General features: G+C 42.2%; 1 protein-coding gene across 1 annotated transcript in view; it reads left to right on the plus strand.

The window, feature by feature from the left end:
- gpc3 (glypican 3) overlaps positions 1-16,792 on the plus strand; it is a 277,143-nt gene that overhangs the window by 248,813 nt on the left and 11,538 nt on the right.

Genomic DNA, 16,792 nt, shown 5'->3' on the forward strand with positions numbered 1-16,792 from the left:
AGGACATGGGAATCATGCTAGCAGCAGTGTTTGTAATTTTATCAATGGGTTAAAATGAAGATTATATTGATTGCCAGAGTTGATATCATCAGGAATTGGACAAGCTTGGATACAAATGCAAGGTTGAGTTAACTGAATAAGGACAGGGCAAACAAACCAAAAAGGCAAGGCAGTAATCAGAGTCAGGATCAGGCAAAGAGTCAGATTATGTACAAACAGACTAACCTGGTCTTGAGTCAGGATCAAGATCAAAAGCAAAGTCAAACCAGGATATACAGAATAATAAGGTAGTAACGTCACATAATGAATCCATCCATCCTTTATCCATGCAGGGTTGCGGGCAAGCTGGAGCCTATCCCAGCTGACTATGGGTGAGAAGCGGGGTACACCCTGGACAAGTCGCCAGGTGATCGCAGGGCTGACACATAGAGACAAACAACCATTCACACTCACATTCACACCTATGGTCAATTTAGAGCCACCAATTAACCTAACCTGCATGTCTTTGGACTGTGGGGGAAAACAGAGCACGGGGAGAACATGCAAATGCCACACAGAAAAGCCCTCGGCGGCCACTGGGCTCGAACCCAGAACCTTCTTGCTGTGAGGTGACAGTGCTCCACTAAACCACCGTGCCGCCCCACATGATGAATCTGTGAGCAAGAATTCAGAAAGATCCCTTGGGACACTGGGTTGTTTAAGATGGGTGTGTATAATTATGAGCAGGTATGCTTGATCAAAATTTAGTGATTGTCAGCCGGATATGTGTCATATATTATCGTTTATGGGATGTAGTTTGGTGGCTGGCTGAGAATCCTGGGAAGTGTAGTTCATGGTTTCAGCAGAGACAGGTGTGACGCTCTGTTTAAACTGTTTAAACAACTGGCCAATCAGACAAAGGAATTTTAATATAAACACTTCCACCATGTTGGAATTAGCAGCGCTGTCACAGTGATATGATGATCCATGCCTGGTTCTTGTTTTTAGAATGTGCAGTGGGAAAGCTCTGAGCTCTAATCTGTCAAGGTACAGCAATAAGACTTTAAAGGAAGGCAGTTAAGCAGGCACTTGATCACATTCATGTGCACAAGATGGTCTCGCAATCTGATATGGTGGATAGATTTCAGGGGCTTAGAGCTGGAGTGAGGGTGTAGCACAGTCTACCTATAGTACTGTTGACTAACACTTGGGTTGGTTAATGGCCTGTTTGGAAAATGAGCTCATTAAACCAAACTGAAGCCAGAGGGGTTGTTTCCCTCCCGGGAGGAAGCTGCAATGGCGGCACCATTTCATCTGCAAATCATCCTGATCGTAGTGAGCGGAAGTTTGCCTTGAGGAACGGTGCAACAGATCTGGAGGATTGTGCAGCATTCCCTCCCCTCTCCCTTGGCTTATAAACACCAATCCCTCTCCGCTCTCGCACAGCTCACATATAAACGTCCAACCACACACACTCACAAAAATAATGAGACTTAACCACCATCTGTGTCAACAGCATCTGGCCTGATGTGCAAAAGCTTGTGATGGATAGCCTCTATAGATGTTTTAGGGTTCTTGCTGGTTCCCACTATAAGACAAGTTGATCACTGGGAATTTAAACCTGTCACATTGCATTGTTTCATATAATAGAGCACTTTTGGAGGCCAATCATGAAGATGGTGGGAAAATGGGCTGCAGTCTGACTTTAGCTGTGTGAAGAGAAGATAAAATCCGAAATAAATCCAAACAATATTTAACATAATCTACAGGGAGCTTCCTCCATTCACAAGAGTCTTGCCTTTCTCCTTCAGAAACCGTGCTTGTTTATTTAAGAGTTTTATTTACATGAGCAAGAGCGCTTGACGTAACAAATTGACTCCAGACGGCTTCTTGCAGCATGTCTGTCAACATGACTACATTCTCTAGAGACTCAAGCCAGGAGAAAGCATCAAGGCTCATCTGGTCATGCCTATGGTGACCATGCAGGTCGGTAAATGGGAGTTAATATTGAAACTGAGGCTACATCCCCACGGCAACGAGATTTTTTTTTTTTAGCGGGTAAAAAAAATATCGCATCCACATGGGCAACGGATCAGTAAAATATCAGGTACATATGGCAACGCAACGCTTGCTGAAAACGATGCAATACACATGCCACACCTCTACGTGCGCTGTAAGACGGTCCCATCGGAGACACCAGAACAATAGAAGAAGTAGGACGCATGCGCATAAACCCCTTCTTCTACCCGGCGTGAAGCACTCACAGGAACAAACACACAACAACAACAAGAAGATGGCTGCGACTACGCGAGGAAATCGTGCCTTCTGTGTGTACAAATTAGTTTTATTAGTGTGCATAGTTTTATATAACTTAATTTTCTTATTGTGTGTGAACATTTTGAAAAGCATTTTTATATAATTTATATAACTTTTTATATTGTGTGTGAACATTTTGAAAAGCAGTCTTATCCAATAAAAAAAAGAAATTCAAGAAATGGTTCAGTTACTTGTTTATTTAAAAGAAAAGCTGTATACAAAAGTGAATGCAATGCAGTGGTTCATACAAAACATTGTTGCTGTTGTTGTTACGAATGATGCGCACGAGAGTGCTGCTTGTTCTAGTCATGTGGTTGTGACGTCATCGTAAACAAATCCGTTCTACTCATCCAGACGACTTCGCAACGGCGCTGTTGCCAGATTTTTCCACTCTGGAACCCGTTCTCAAAAAATATCGTTTTGGGGCACCCAAAACGCCGGTGCCGTGTGGACGCCAGGCCGAAACGATAAACAATTTTATCAGATTCACCTGAATCCGTTGCCGTGTGGACAGGGCCTGAGTGAGTTAAATAGCTAATTCTGAAGCAGTGGTACTTTTTGAATAATTACGAATAGTCCAACAGAACAATGGTATTGAATCATAGATGTAGTTTCCTGAATGAGTACGATCATGCGTGTTTCCTTTAATCTCTCTTGCTGAAGTCTTCCCGCTGGACTCATATCTCTCAGACAGCCAGTTCCTTGGCTGCTTCAAGAAAAAATGTAAATAATCACCATTATTTTCCATACATTTAACAATATAGGGCTTGAGAATGTGTTGTCACACTACCGTAGCTTCTGGGAAATCTTCCATATTGTTTGAGTATGAACAGTTTTCAGGCATTAAATCTAGCTGGGTAGGTTATGTTAACATTAGGTAATGGTTTGAGTTCTCGCAATAAAAAAAATTCACTTTTTACAGCATGAAAAGTATTTTGAAAAGTATTGGAGTGCTTAAGCCATGTCCATATTAGCAAGTTGAAAATTTAACCCTCTTGCTCACTTAAAGGAACAGTCCACCGTACTTCCATAATGAAATATGCTCTTATCTGAATTGATACGAGCTGCTCCGTACCTCTCTGAGCTTTGCGCGACCTCCCAGTCAGTCAGACGCAGTCAGACGCGCTGTCACTCCTGTTAGCAATGTAGCTAGGCTCAGTATGGCCAATGGTATTTTTTGGGGCTGTAGTTAGATGCGACCAAACTCTTCCGCGTTTTTCCTGTTTACATAGGTTTATATGACCAGTGACATGAAACAAGTTCAGTTACACAAATTGAAACGTAGCGATTTTCTATGCTATGGAAAGTCCGCACTGTAATGACAGGCGTACTAACACCTTCTGCGCGCTTCGGCAGCGCATTGATACGGAGCTCAGATATCAATGCGCTGCCGAAGCACGCAGAAGGTGTTAGTACGCCTGTCATTATAGTGCGCACTTTCCATAGCATAGAAAATCGCCACGTCACAATTTGTGTAACTGAACTTGTTTCATGTCACTGGTCATATAAACCTATGTAAACAGGAAAAACGCGGAAGAGTTTGGTCGCATCTAACTACAGCCCCCAAAAATACCATTGGCCATACTGAGCCTAGCTACATTGCTAACAGGAGTGACAGCGCGTCTGACTGACTGGGAGGTTGCGCAAAGCTTGGAGAGGTACGGAGCAGCTCGTCTCAATTCAGATAAGAGCATATTTCATTATGGAAGTACGGTGGACTGTTCCTTTAAAGCTAGACGGCCTTTCGATTTCATAAAATCGGTGAAATTTAGTTCCCTCCGAAATTTGGTCGTTGTGATATATGTTTGTTTTTGCAATATCTCAAAAAAACAGGTCATTCTGTGGGTGGGAAGTTATTTAATTTGAGGCGATTCACGAGCAAATAATGTGCATGAAATCGCTCGCTTCGCGCAGTCAAGCAGACAGAGGAAGTCCAGTGTGCACATCCACAGGTTTACCTGCTTCTTCTTCTTCTTCTTCTTCTTGTCCTTCTTCTTTTGGGGCAGCTGGCATCCAGTGTTGCATTACTGCCATCTACAGGTTTACCTTGACCGTGCACTGACCGTTACATCAATCTGTCACAAAACAAACAGCTGATCACACAGAGGTGCTCGCTGACCGCCGATATTTATTAGCTTGGTCTTGCGTTTCCTTTCCTTCGCAACATAAAACCTTTTCTTCTAACTTTCTGTTACTGTAGTCAGTCTTCTACATTTCATTCGCGTCCTTCATTTTTCTCTCCTGTTTCCAATTTGTATTCCACAATGCCTTGCATGAACGGGGGAAGCCCTCCACGTGATGCATGATGTAGTATCTTGAATTGGGTCATGGTGAAGCAGGAAAAAATAGTGGAGAATTTAGGGCCACGTGGACCTAAATTGTTCTTTTTTTTTTTAAACTAATAAAATTGGAAGTCTGTGATTCGAATTCAGTAGTTTTCGGTCCACTAAACAAAAATAATTGCCTGTCAGGGAAATTTCTTTTTATGACCTACACTTGAAAAATCTGAAAGGCAGTCTACTTTTAATGAAGTACATTAACAAGCTCCTTGGACTTGCATTCTTTGTTCTCTTTTGTCATAGTTTCATATTTAATCCATCCCTCCATCATGTATGCCGCTTATCCATCAGGATAGCAGGGGAAGCTGGAGCCGATCCCAGCTGACATGGGTAGAGAGGTGGAGTACACCCTGGGCTGGTCAACAGTCCACTGCAGGGCTAACACAGAGAGAAAGACAGCCATTCATACTCACATTCACAGCTATGGGCAATTTAGAGCAGCCAGTTGATCAAATCCACATGTCTTTGGACTGATGGAGGAAACCAGAACACCCAGAGAAAACCCACACAGGCACTGGAAGAACATGCAAACTCCATAAAGAAAGGCTTCGGTCGACTGTGAGGTTTGAACCCAGAACCTTCTTGCTGTGAGGTGACAGTGCTTGACCAACGCACCACCGTACCGCCATCTCATCTCATCTCATTATCTCTCGCCGCTTTATCCTGTTTTACAGGGTTGCAGGCAAGCTGGAGCCTATCCCAGCTGACTACGAGCGAAAGGCGGGGTACACCCTGGACAAGTCGCCAGGTCATCACAGGGCTGACACACAGACACAGACAACCATTCACACTCACATTCACACCTACGGTCAATTTAGGCCCTGTCCACACGGCAACGGATTCAGGTGACTCCGATACAGTTGCTTATCGTTTAGGCCTGGCGTCCACACGGCACCGGCGTTTTGGGTGCCCAAAACGCAATCTTTTTGATAACGGGTTCCAGAGTGGAAAGATCTGGCAACGTTGCCATTGTGAAGTCGTCTGGATGAGTAGAACGGATTTGTTTACGATGACGTCACAACCACATGACTGTGAGTGCTTCATGCCGGGTAGAAGTGTAACGAATATCACCAGGATATCACCAGGATATCACCAGGATATCACCAGGAAAAAGCCTTACAGAGCACTAGTGAGAGTGAAACACGAGCTTGGATATTATTATTATTATTATTATTATTATTATGTTCAGTGTTAGTTCACAGTAGTAATGCAAGAAGCAGAATAGTGACAGTAATAGTGAAGCAAAAACATGCAATTGTACAAACACTGCAGCTCTACAGCAAAATATTCATTTATGAAATGGTCTGATTCTTAACACCAGTAGTGCCAATGATCTTCTCATTGCGATGCGATGCGAGTTGTCAACAAATCCTATAACTTGGTTCATGAAATGCGCTTACAAAATATTTTCACTGTGAATATTTATTGTGTAATGGTGCAAAGTGAGAGAGAGAGAGAGAGAGAGAGAGAGAGAGACTCTGCCCTTAGGGCAGAGTCAATCCCACCAGCAAAAATAGGGAAAAAAAGGAGCGATCTCACCTCTTCAGATGTTGGTTTTAGTCCTACAATACATTCCTCAAAAAGGGCGTAGAGGAGCAAATTAATCCATCAACGTGTAGCATTCAATTTATTCCGGACCATTAAAGACGCCGCCTTCCGCGTAGAATCATACGTCATCCTCGCCGCCATATTGGATAGGTCAAAGCGGAGAATAAAGATTCATGCGCTGCCTTTAACTGTACCAACAGGTTTACCGTCCAAACGAGATCACATGGGATTACCTTTCACAGGTGAGAAACAACAAATTAATCCATCAACGTGTAGTATTCAATTTATTCCGGACCATTAAAGACGCCGCCTTCCGCATAGAATCATACGTCATCCTCGCCGCCATATTGGATAGGTCAAAGCGGAGAATAAAGATTAGCTGCGTTTAACTGTACCAACAGGTTTGCCGTCCAAACGAGATCACATGGGATTACCTTTCACAGGTGAGACTGGAAAAATACTTTTCATTGTATTTGGTCATTATAATGTAATTTTACGAACAGATTTTCCTGACTTTGTGGCTAATATGAAGTCTCGCGCATAATAGTTTATGCGCATGCGTCCTTACTTCTTCTATTGTTCTGGTGTCTCCGAAGGGACCGTCTTACAGCGCCCCTAGAGGTGTGGCATGTGTATTGCATCGTTTTCAGCAAGCGTTGCGTTGCCATATGGACCTGATATTTTACTGATCGTTGCCCATTTGGGCGCGATATATTTTTAAATAACATCTCGTTGCCGTTGTCATGTGGATGTAGCCTTAGAGTCACCAGTTAACCTAACCTGCATGTCTTTGGACTGTGGGGGAAACCGGAGCACCCGGAGGAAACCCACGCGGACACAGGGAGAACATGCAAACTCCGCACAGAAAGGCCCTCGCCGGCCACGGGGCTCGAACCCGGACCTTCTTGCTGTGAGGCGACAGTGCTAACCACTACACCACCGTGCCGGTACCGCCATCATATTTAATCATATTTACAAAACTTAAGCTAAGATCACTGCGAGGAAATGCTTTAAGATTTTTGACATTAATAGGCTAACAGTGATGGCTTAGATGACTCAAAGGGAAATTAATGCAACTCCTGTTGTGTTCCATATCAGTGTTTAGTTGTGTAACTGCTAGTGCTTTTCTGTCAAACTGTTCAACACAGCTCAGCTCTTCACAATTACCCATAACCCTGGACATTATTAATATTTCCACTTCCACGTGAGTCATGCCATGCCTGATTAATATCTGGAATCGTTTCTCTAAAAACGTTTTCAGCAGCAGGCCAGAGTAGTGACGTTTTTATTTCTTTACCCATAGTAACATTTTTTCATTGCTATGTAACTAAAATACGTAGTAAAATCCTCCATCTTCTAGTTAGGACAAATCTCAAATATCTTCCGATTCACTTTGTTTGTGTCCACCGTACGCTATAATATAGTCACCGTGGAGACATGTGCCTTATTTCTTTTGACATCTGCCCTTCTGTCTTTAGCTTTAAACATTTGATTTGCCTCTACCAAAAGTTCAGAGATATAAATACACAAGGGCAAATCTAATTGTGTCAGGGTTTACTGAGAGCAGCATTATGACCGCAGTGTGTTGGTCATCCCTCTGCAGACACCAGTGTGTCTAATTAATAGCTGTTGACTTGAATTTGGCCCACCAAGGGGCCCACTAGAGAGCAGCGCGGAATGTTAGCGATCAGTGGGGAATGTTAGCCATGGGTTGCTGCGGTCCAGGTTTAGAGGAAAGGAATCAATTATCTCCAAACATGTAGTCATATTTCCTGCATGAGTCTGCTTGAGTCATTAGGAGAGACATAGAGACTTGCCCTTTGCACATCTCTACTCAAGCTCCTTGCCGTTCTTGTTTTCTGCCTCCGTCGTCTTGGCTGATTTTTTTAGCAGCTACAGTCTTTTCCTCTCTTTTTCCACTTGTCTTTCTTGACGAATGTCTTCACTCCTCCAGGTCATTTGAAATTTGTAGTTTTGTAGTAGCCAAGATGACAGGACTTGTGTTACAACCTTGAAAGCATTTCACCACTTTTCTAAGAGGCTTTTCAGTTTAGAAGTGATAAAACCTCTCACATGAGCAATTAATTTCCCCTCACCATTGCACTATGTATTCACTTGCTTCACTTTACTTGATTTACGACTACCAGACTCTCTCCCCCCCCTTCTGTCTCTCCCTTTTTCTTTTTGCAGTGAGAAAGCAGTGAGCGTGAGTGAACGTTGTTTAAGACACTGTGCTGAGGGCTTTAGGTGGGGTTCAGCCTTCTCAGGGTTGGTTTTTCTTGGCAGGCCGATTGGATTGACCCTGTGGTCAGGAACATGGGTGTGGAAGCTGACGTTCACATTCCATTCCTCACTCATCCACAGTCAGACCTGAACAGGCCACGAGTTCCTACAATTACAGCACAGCCTTAATTGACATGGGGGTCTGTTCGGATATCTTCAAATAAAAACACGCTGCTATTTCACTGAAATAACTAATAAATACAGTCTCAGCGAAATGAATAATAAACCAATTTAACCAAAAACAAAAATACAGAACTAAGAAGCCACATCTTCCTGAACATTATTCCATGAAGCAGGAGGATGAAGGAGATGATGGAGTTCTCTATCATATTCTATCATAAAAAAAAAGTTTTTTATGTACACCGATCAGCCATAACATTTTTGACCACAGACAGGTAAAGTGAATTACATTGATTATCTCATTACAATGGCACCTGTCAATAGGTGGGATCTAGTAGGCAGCAAGAGAAGAAGAAGAAACCTTTGTCACATACAGTACACACTTCAAGTACAGTGAAATTCATCCTCTGCATTTAACCCATCTGAAGCAGTGAACACACGCGCGCACACACACACACCCAGAGCAGTTGGCAGCCACACCAGAGCGCCCGGGGAGCAGTCAGGGGTCAGGTACCTTGCTCAAGGGCACCTCAGCCCAAGGCCGACCCACGTCAACCTAACAGTCAGTTCTTGAAGTTGATGTATTGGAAGCAGGAAAAATGGGCAAATGTAAGGATCTGAGCAACTTTGACAAGGGCCAGATTGTGATGGCTAGATGACTGGGTCTGAGCATCTCCAAAATGGCACATCTTGTGGGGTGTTCCTGGTATGCAGTGGTTATTGATTCGCATGGGGCACAAAGACTAGCCCATATGGTCCAATCCTACAGAAGAGCTACTGTAGCACAAACTGCTGAAAAAGTTAATGCTGGCTAAAACAGAAAGGTGTTGGCATTAACTTTTTCAGCAGTTTGTGCTACAGTAGCTCTTCTGTGGGATTGGAAAATATGGGCTAGCCTTCGTGCCCCATGCGAATCGATGAGCCTTCAACACCCATGACCCTCTCGCCGGTTCACTGGTTGTCCTTCCTTGGACCACTTTTGGTAGGTACTAACCACTGCATACCGGGAAAACCCCACAAGATGTGCCATTTTGGAGATGCTCAGACCCAGTCATCTAGCCGTCACAATTTGGCCCTTGTAAAAGTCACTCAGATCCTTACGCTTGCCCATTTTTCCTGCTTCCAACACATCAACTTCGAGAACTGACTGATCTCTTGCTGCCTAATATATCCCACCCATTGACAGGTGCCATTGTAACAAGATAATCAATGTTAAAAACACGTCACCTGTCTGTGTTTTTGATTTTATGGCTGATCGGTGTATGTTGCTCTTTGTCACCTTTGCCTTTTTGGACCTTTTTTATTTTGATTGCAACAGATAAAGCCATTGGACACAACTATACACAACTGTTACGAGTAACTTGAGTAACTAGTGATGTCAAATGGGGGGAAAAAAGGTGATTTTGAGGTGAAAATGATCTGCCTTTATTCTCTGAGACCACTGAGCGTGCTTACAAACAAAAGTTTACATTTCAATATAATGTCTCTAACTTTCATAATTTTGTCACATATTTCTGAATCCCAAAATACTTTTTAACCGGTAAATAATTTTCTCTGTGCACAGTTAAAAGCTCCAGACTCTGTGTAATATCTAGACATATTCATTACAGTAGTCTTTGTACATTTATTGTTGTTCATGTTCAAAACTTCTGACCCAAAGAGTAAATTGTCATGTGGGACGATAATTGACCTTTTCCTTGTTTTTTTTTATTATGTTCATTTTAATGTTAACCAATATGATCATGATGACTTACCTATCATAACTCTGTATCATCTTACCATTCAGTGTTATGGATTGTGTTCAAACTTAAAGGAGATACGCAGAACCTTTATTTTTAAATACATTTCTGAGTGGATAGTATCTCCATCCTTGACTCTTGTATGCTGCATAAATGGGAATAAAAATATATATATTTTGAGAGTTAAAATCGACTGCAAAGTTGGCATTTGAGCTGCCCCGCTGAGCCAGCCAGCCCTGAGTGCGTGATGTCACTGCGGTAACTGATTTTAAGGCCGAGGCCTTTGACAGCTCTAGACCAAAGTCATATAAACAAAAATTTCTGGTGAAAGTAAGAAATCCCGTTACCGACTTACTCAACTAACACTGATTTGACTTCACTCAGTGCGTTTACATGCACATGGAGAGAATCGAATTTCTGCCGTTGCTCGACTGAAATCGAAGTTCAAAATGCCATGTATACACCTTAATTCGAACGAAATTGAACCGAACTTGATTTCTCGGAATCGAGCTACACGACCTAGATTATGCGATTTTAGCCGAGCTACTTAGTGCATGTAAACCCTATTGAGCTACGTATTCGAGCTACTTACTTCAGCACTACCCCTTCCGGAAGTGACGAGACCACAAGGGAAACACAACAGCCTCGGTCGGCATGACAACGAATCATGACAACGGCATGAATCTTTTCTTTTTGTGGCATTGTTTGCACTGTTAAAATTTAGCTCACTTACTGTATCACCAAATACATCTGTACAGCTGTTGCATAGCTGTGAATTGTGTACATAAACAAGTCATTGTATTTGTGTGTGTGTGTGTGTGTGTGTATAATACACATATATATATATATATATATATATATATATATATATATATATATATATATATATATGTCCAACATCTGAAGAATGTCAATAAAAACAAAACAATTGAACTTTTTGTGTGTTTAAGACATAAGTTAAATTGTAAGCAAAAAAAATTTTTTTTTGGAAGCAAAAAATGGACTTTAGAAAACTATTATTGTGAAAAATAAGTTGTCTTACAAAACAGTGGTCTGCGCCGGACAGTTTGTAGCCATACAGTCTGTTAGAGCAAGCCTAACAGCTTGAACACGGAACTGCCAGTGTTGCCAGATTGGGGGTTTTAACTGCATTTTAGCGGATTTGAACATGTTTTGGGCTGGAATACGTCAGCAGTATCTGGCAACACTATAGCTCTTCTTCATGACGACAACCGGAAGTGTACCAACACGATGGGGCGTGTAGCGCCACGTGTGGCTCGGGTGCACAATGCACCTTGCACAATAGCCCGATTTCACTTGTGCATGTAGGATTGGATTTCTCTGGCACCCCTGCTGGGACCCTTTGCTCGATTACCGACAGCAGCTCGATTTGGACGTGCATGTAAACGTGCTGAGTGATTGTGGGTTGACTCTCATTAAAGCAGGATAGGCATTATAACTTATGCAACATACATGTACATGCATGCATTTTCACTGATAAAACGTAAAAGGCTAATTAAATGATCAGATGAACTGAGACAATCACATTCTGAAGCAAATTAAATAATCTTATACCAGTAACTTAAACACACAATACAAGTTACATGTATTAATCTAAATGCATGTAAACGACGAGTGTTGTTTTTGTTGTTTTGTATCCAAATGAGAGTCGCAGCTTACCCATCTGCGTTCTCGCTTCTTGAAGGCCGATCTTGTGGCAGATTGTTTTGAAACAATCTGACTTTCAGTTGTTCGTTCAGTTCTCCGTTCATTCACTTCTTCCACATAAGGGCAAGATATTACTGCTGAGGCAAGCATATCCAGCAGAGAAATCAGATGGCTGGTCCACTCATTCTCCATTTTCTCCATACTGAGTACTCCGCCATTACTGCTCGGCTCAGGCAATTACTAAAACCCGGCACAGGATGGGACATCACCGGTTTTAGCAACAACCGCGGGGAGGTCACTGCCTGAACAATAATATGTCACATCCCGTTCCGTCCCGAGTTTTAGCAACAACCCTCGGCTCACACTCCGGGAGAACTGGTGCAACTGAACTTACTTTCCTTTTCTTGTAGTTTTCTTTTCCTTTAATTGTTGGTGCTGCACCCTCTTTCAATACGGGCTTATAGCCAACACTCCTCAACAGATCAGAGGTTTCATACGAGTCTTCAGTAAAATGTGCAGAGCAGAGGAGAGACCACTTTGTAGGTCCCCAATGTGCCCGTAAACTTCTCGCAAAACGCGTCCAAATCTTTGCAGTTTGAACATTCTTGGGCCATGAATGCAACGTAATTCCACCTTCTGTTGTGTTGCTACACCCACCAGCAACACATCTACTTGGCATGGTGATAAATTAGCTCAAAATGGAAGCTCGAAGTTGCAGTTAGCTCTGTGTTTTAGTTATAGCGGAAATGGCAATGAGACCGATAGACTTCCTGTAGTGACGTCACAGATGTCAAGGTCATTCACTCAGACCACTACCTATGTGAATCATTTTAATCGTAAAAATTACTATTTTAGATTTATTATTAACACTTAAAACTATTCCTATGCCAATCTTGAGGTCTCAAGGTATTTATAAACAAAAAGTGAGGCCATGGTTCTGCGTATATGCTTTAAGCCTATGGTGAGAATGATTGGAATTTTAGCAGTACAAATTGTGTGACATATTGTATTATTCTTTGCTGATTTATCTGTCAACAATGTGTTAGTAAAAGGGTCTCTGGCTGCCTGTTTTTCGTTCATCTTTCCATTTTTGCTCTTAGTAATGTCAGAAAGGGACCAGTTGTTAGGACACATGATAGAATTATCTTAGAGACTTTGTACCATTTCTGACAAGCTGAAAAGGACTTTGAGCTAATCTATTTTGGAGTTGTTATGTACGGTCTGATGTCAGTCCTCCCTACCCTAACTCGAGGACCATAATTCGATTTAGGCAAAAATGCACCAAAAAAAAATCTGGCCTTTGTGTGTAATCGTGCATACACTGACAGACAGGTCTGCCTTAAAAGTTATATTCGAACTACTTGTTTACAAGCATTGATGTCATAAGACCAGCTAAGCTTGTTTTTATTTTATTATATTCTCCAAAAAATTACTGCATTCATGTGTATTTTCATAAGCATGAGCTCAGCAAAGGCAGCTGCAATATGAACCAATTCCCGTCTCATAAGAAACACCTGTGCTTAGAAACTTGCATTCCATAGACCATGCAGTTCTGAGGCACACCTGTACAGGGCTCAGGCCTGCAGGACAAACACTGAGAATGGACAGGTGGATGTTCGTCTTTTGTCTGGAACATCTGAAAAAAATGTGCATAATGTATATGGTCCAAGATTTCCTGGAGAGCTTTTACGATTTAAGGAATGTTGTGCAATAAATTGGCACGTGTGTAACAGTGGAGTCTGCTGGGAGTATAAGGATTTCATTTCTGTTTTTTTTTTTTCTCGTGAAAACATCATTGCATAGATACACTGTTCTCAAAAAAAATTATAGAGGGTAAATATTGAGCATGTTTTTTTTTTCAGTTTGACTAGATTAGTGAATTGTCATTTAATAATGACAATTTGGCACGGTGGTGTAGTGGTTAGCACGGTTGCCTCACAGCAAAGAAGGTCCTGGGTTCGAGCCCAGCGGCCGGCGGGGGCCTTTCTGTGTGGAGTTTGCATGTTCTCCCCGTGTCTGCGTGGGTTTCCCCCACAGTTCAAAGACATGCAGTTAGGTTAAAATGGGGCGGACTTGGGCTGAAGTGCCCTTGAGAAGGGTACTTAACCCCTGACTGCTCCCCAGGTGCTATAGTATGGCTGCGCTGTGTGTGTGTGTTCACTGCTTCAGATGGGTTAAATGGAGAGGATGAATCTCACTGTGCTTGAAGTGTGCACGTGACAAATAAAGGTTTCTTCTTCTAAATTTTGCATCTTGAAGAGCATTTGCTCTAACTCTTTATGCTTCGCTGCAATTAGTTACAGTGGTGCTTGAAAGTTTGTGAACCCTTTAGAATTTTCTATATTTCTGCATAAATATGACCTAAAACATCATCAGATTTTCACACAAGTCCTAAAAGTAGATAAAGAGAACCCAGTTAAACAAATGAGACAAAAATATTATACTTGGTCATTTATTTATTGAAGAAAATGATCCAATATTACATATCTGTGAGTGGCAAAAGTATGTGAACCTTTGCTTTCAGTATCTGGTGTGACCCCCTTGTGCAGCAATAACTGCAACTAAACGTTTCCGGTAACTGTTGATCAGTCCTGCACACCGGCTTGGAGGAATTTTAGCCCATTCCTCCATACAGAACAGCTTCAACTCTGGGATGTTGGTGGGTTTCCTCACATGAACTGCTCGCTTCAGGTCCTTCCACAACATTTCGATTGGATTAAGGTCAGGACTTTGACTTGGCCATTCCAAAATATTAACTTTATTCTTCTTTAACCATTCTTTGGTAGAATGACTTGTGTGCTTAGGGTCATTGTCTTGCTGCATGACCCACTTTCTCTTGAGATTCAGTTCATGGACAGATGTCCTGACATTTTCCTTTAGAATTCGCTGGTATAATTCAGAATTCATTGTTCCGTCAATGATGGCAAGCCGTCCTGGCCTAGATGCAGCAAAACAAGCCCAAACCATGATACTACCACCACCATGTTTCATAGATGGGATAAGGTTCTTATGCTGGAATGCAGTGCTTTCCTTTCTCCAAACATAACGCTTCTCATTTAAATAAAAAATTTCTAGTTTGGTCTCATCCGTCCACAAAACATTTTTCCAATAGCCTTCTGGCTTGTCCACGTGATCTTTAGCAAACTGCAGACGAGCAGCAATGTTCTTTTTAGAGAGCAGTGGCTTTCTCCTTGCAACCCTGCCATGCACACCATTGTTGTTCAGTGTTCTCCTGATGGTGGACTCATGAACATTAACATTAGCCAATGTGAGAGAGGCCTTCAGTTGCTTAGAAGTTACCCTGGGGTCCTTTGTGACCTCACTGACTATTCCAAGCCTTGCTCTTGGAGTGATCTTTGTTGGTTGACCACTCCTGTGGAGGGTAACAACGGTCTTGAATTTCCTCCATTTGTACACAATCTGTCTGACTGTGGATTGGTGGAGTCCAAACTCTTTAGAGATGGCTTTGTAACCTTTTCCAGCCTGATCAGCATCAACAGTGCTTTTTCTGAGGTCCTCAGAAATCTCCTTTGTTCGTGCTATGATACACTTCCACAAACACGTGTTGTGAAGATCAGACTTTGATAGATCCCTGTTCTTTAAATAAAACGGTGCCCATTCACACCTGATTGTCATCCCATTGATTCACTGGAAACACCTGACTTTAATTTCACCTTCAAATTCACTGCTAATCCTAGAGGTTCACATACTTTTGCCACTCACAGATATGTAATATTGGATCATTTTCCTCAATAAATAAATGACCAAGGATAATATTTTTGTCTCATTTGTTTAACTGGGTTCTCTTTATCTACTTTTAGGACTTGTGTGAAAATCTGATGATGTTTTAGGTCATATTTATGCAGAAATATAGAAAATTCTAAAGGGTTCACAAACTTTCAAGCACCACTGTAGATCTACATTTGTGTTTGGTTACTAAGCTTTTTTTCTCGAATTAACAGCTTATCGTTGAGTAAAAAGATTTACGGTTGCATTGTAAAGCAGGTGTACGGACACATTATAAAGTCGTGCTCTCTCTCTCTGTCTTTCTCAGTCAAAACCCATTGACTTTTACAACAGTGCAAGAAAACAAAACAGTCACCTTCGCTTTACTGTCACATTCTCTGCTCTGAAGACTTGCCATAAACCTGAGGACTCTGTGTGAAGCTTGTTTTTTTGTGTTTGTACACGTGATATAGTGCGCTACTACCATTGAGTCCTCCATGTCCCACCATTAACAATCAATGGCTGCCTTTTGACCTTTCACCCTGAGCGGTAACAGGATCTCACAACTTTGTGATACTGCAAGCCAGACCACGATTGCACAGTGCTGACCCTTGGGGTGTTATCCTCTGGGAAACTGATAGCCGTGGTGGGGGGTTGTAGACTGTTCCAGCGTCAGGAAGACCCTGCTATATTGTGTGTCAGAATGTGACCAACCTGGAACATTCAACACCAGTGAAGGTGCTGTTGATATTTGTAGTGAACCTGCTGCATCTATGCATACCTTGAGTTAATTATTCAAGCCTTGCAGGCTTCTTATTGTAGCCTTGAGAGAGGAAGAAAACTTATGACTCCTTCTGATGTCTGTTTCTCCTTTTCCCTGACACAAACGTGCACATTTGTGGCCAATTACAATAGCGCATTAGTCCCAGTACTAAGAAGGAGGGACCCACTAGTGAATCTACCGTTTCTGTAATACTCAGTCCCCATTGGCTTGTTCTGAAAAACCTGTAGCACAAGGCCTTTTTCAAACTCTGGCTGTGTGGAGTGTTCAGTTTCACCAGTTATCCACCCCTT

Source organism: Neoarius graeffei, chromosome 8, assembly GCF_027579695.1.
Source record: "Neoarius graeffei isolate fNeoGra1 chromosome 8, fNeoGra1.pri, whole genome shotgun sequence".
In the NCBI taxonomy this organism is placed as follows: Eukaryota; Metazoa; Chordata; class Actinopteri; order Siluriformes; family Ariidae; genus Neoarius; species Neoarius graeffei.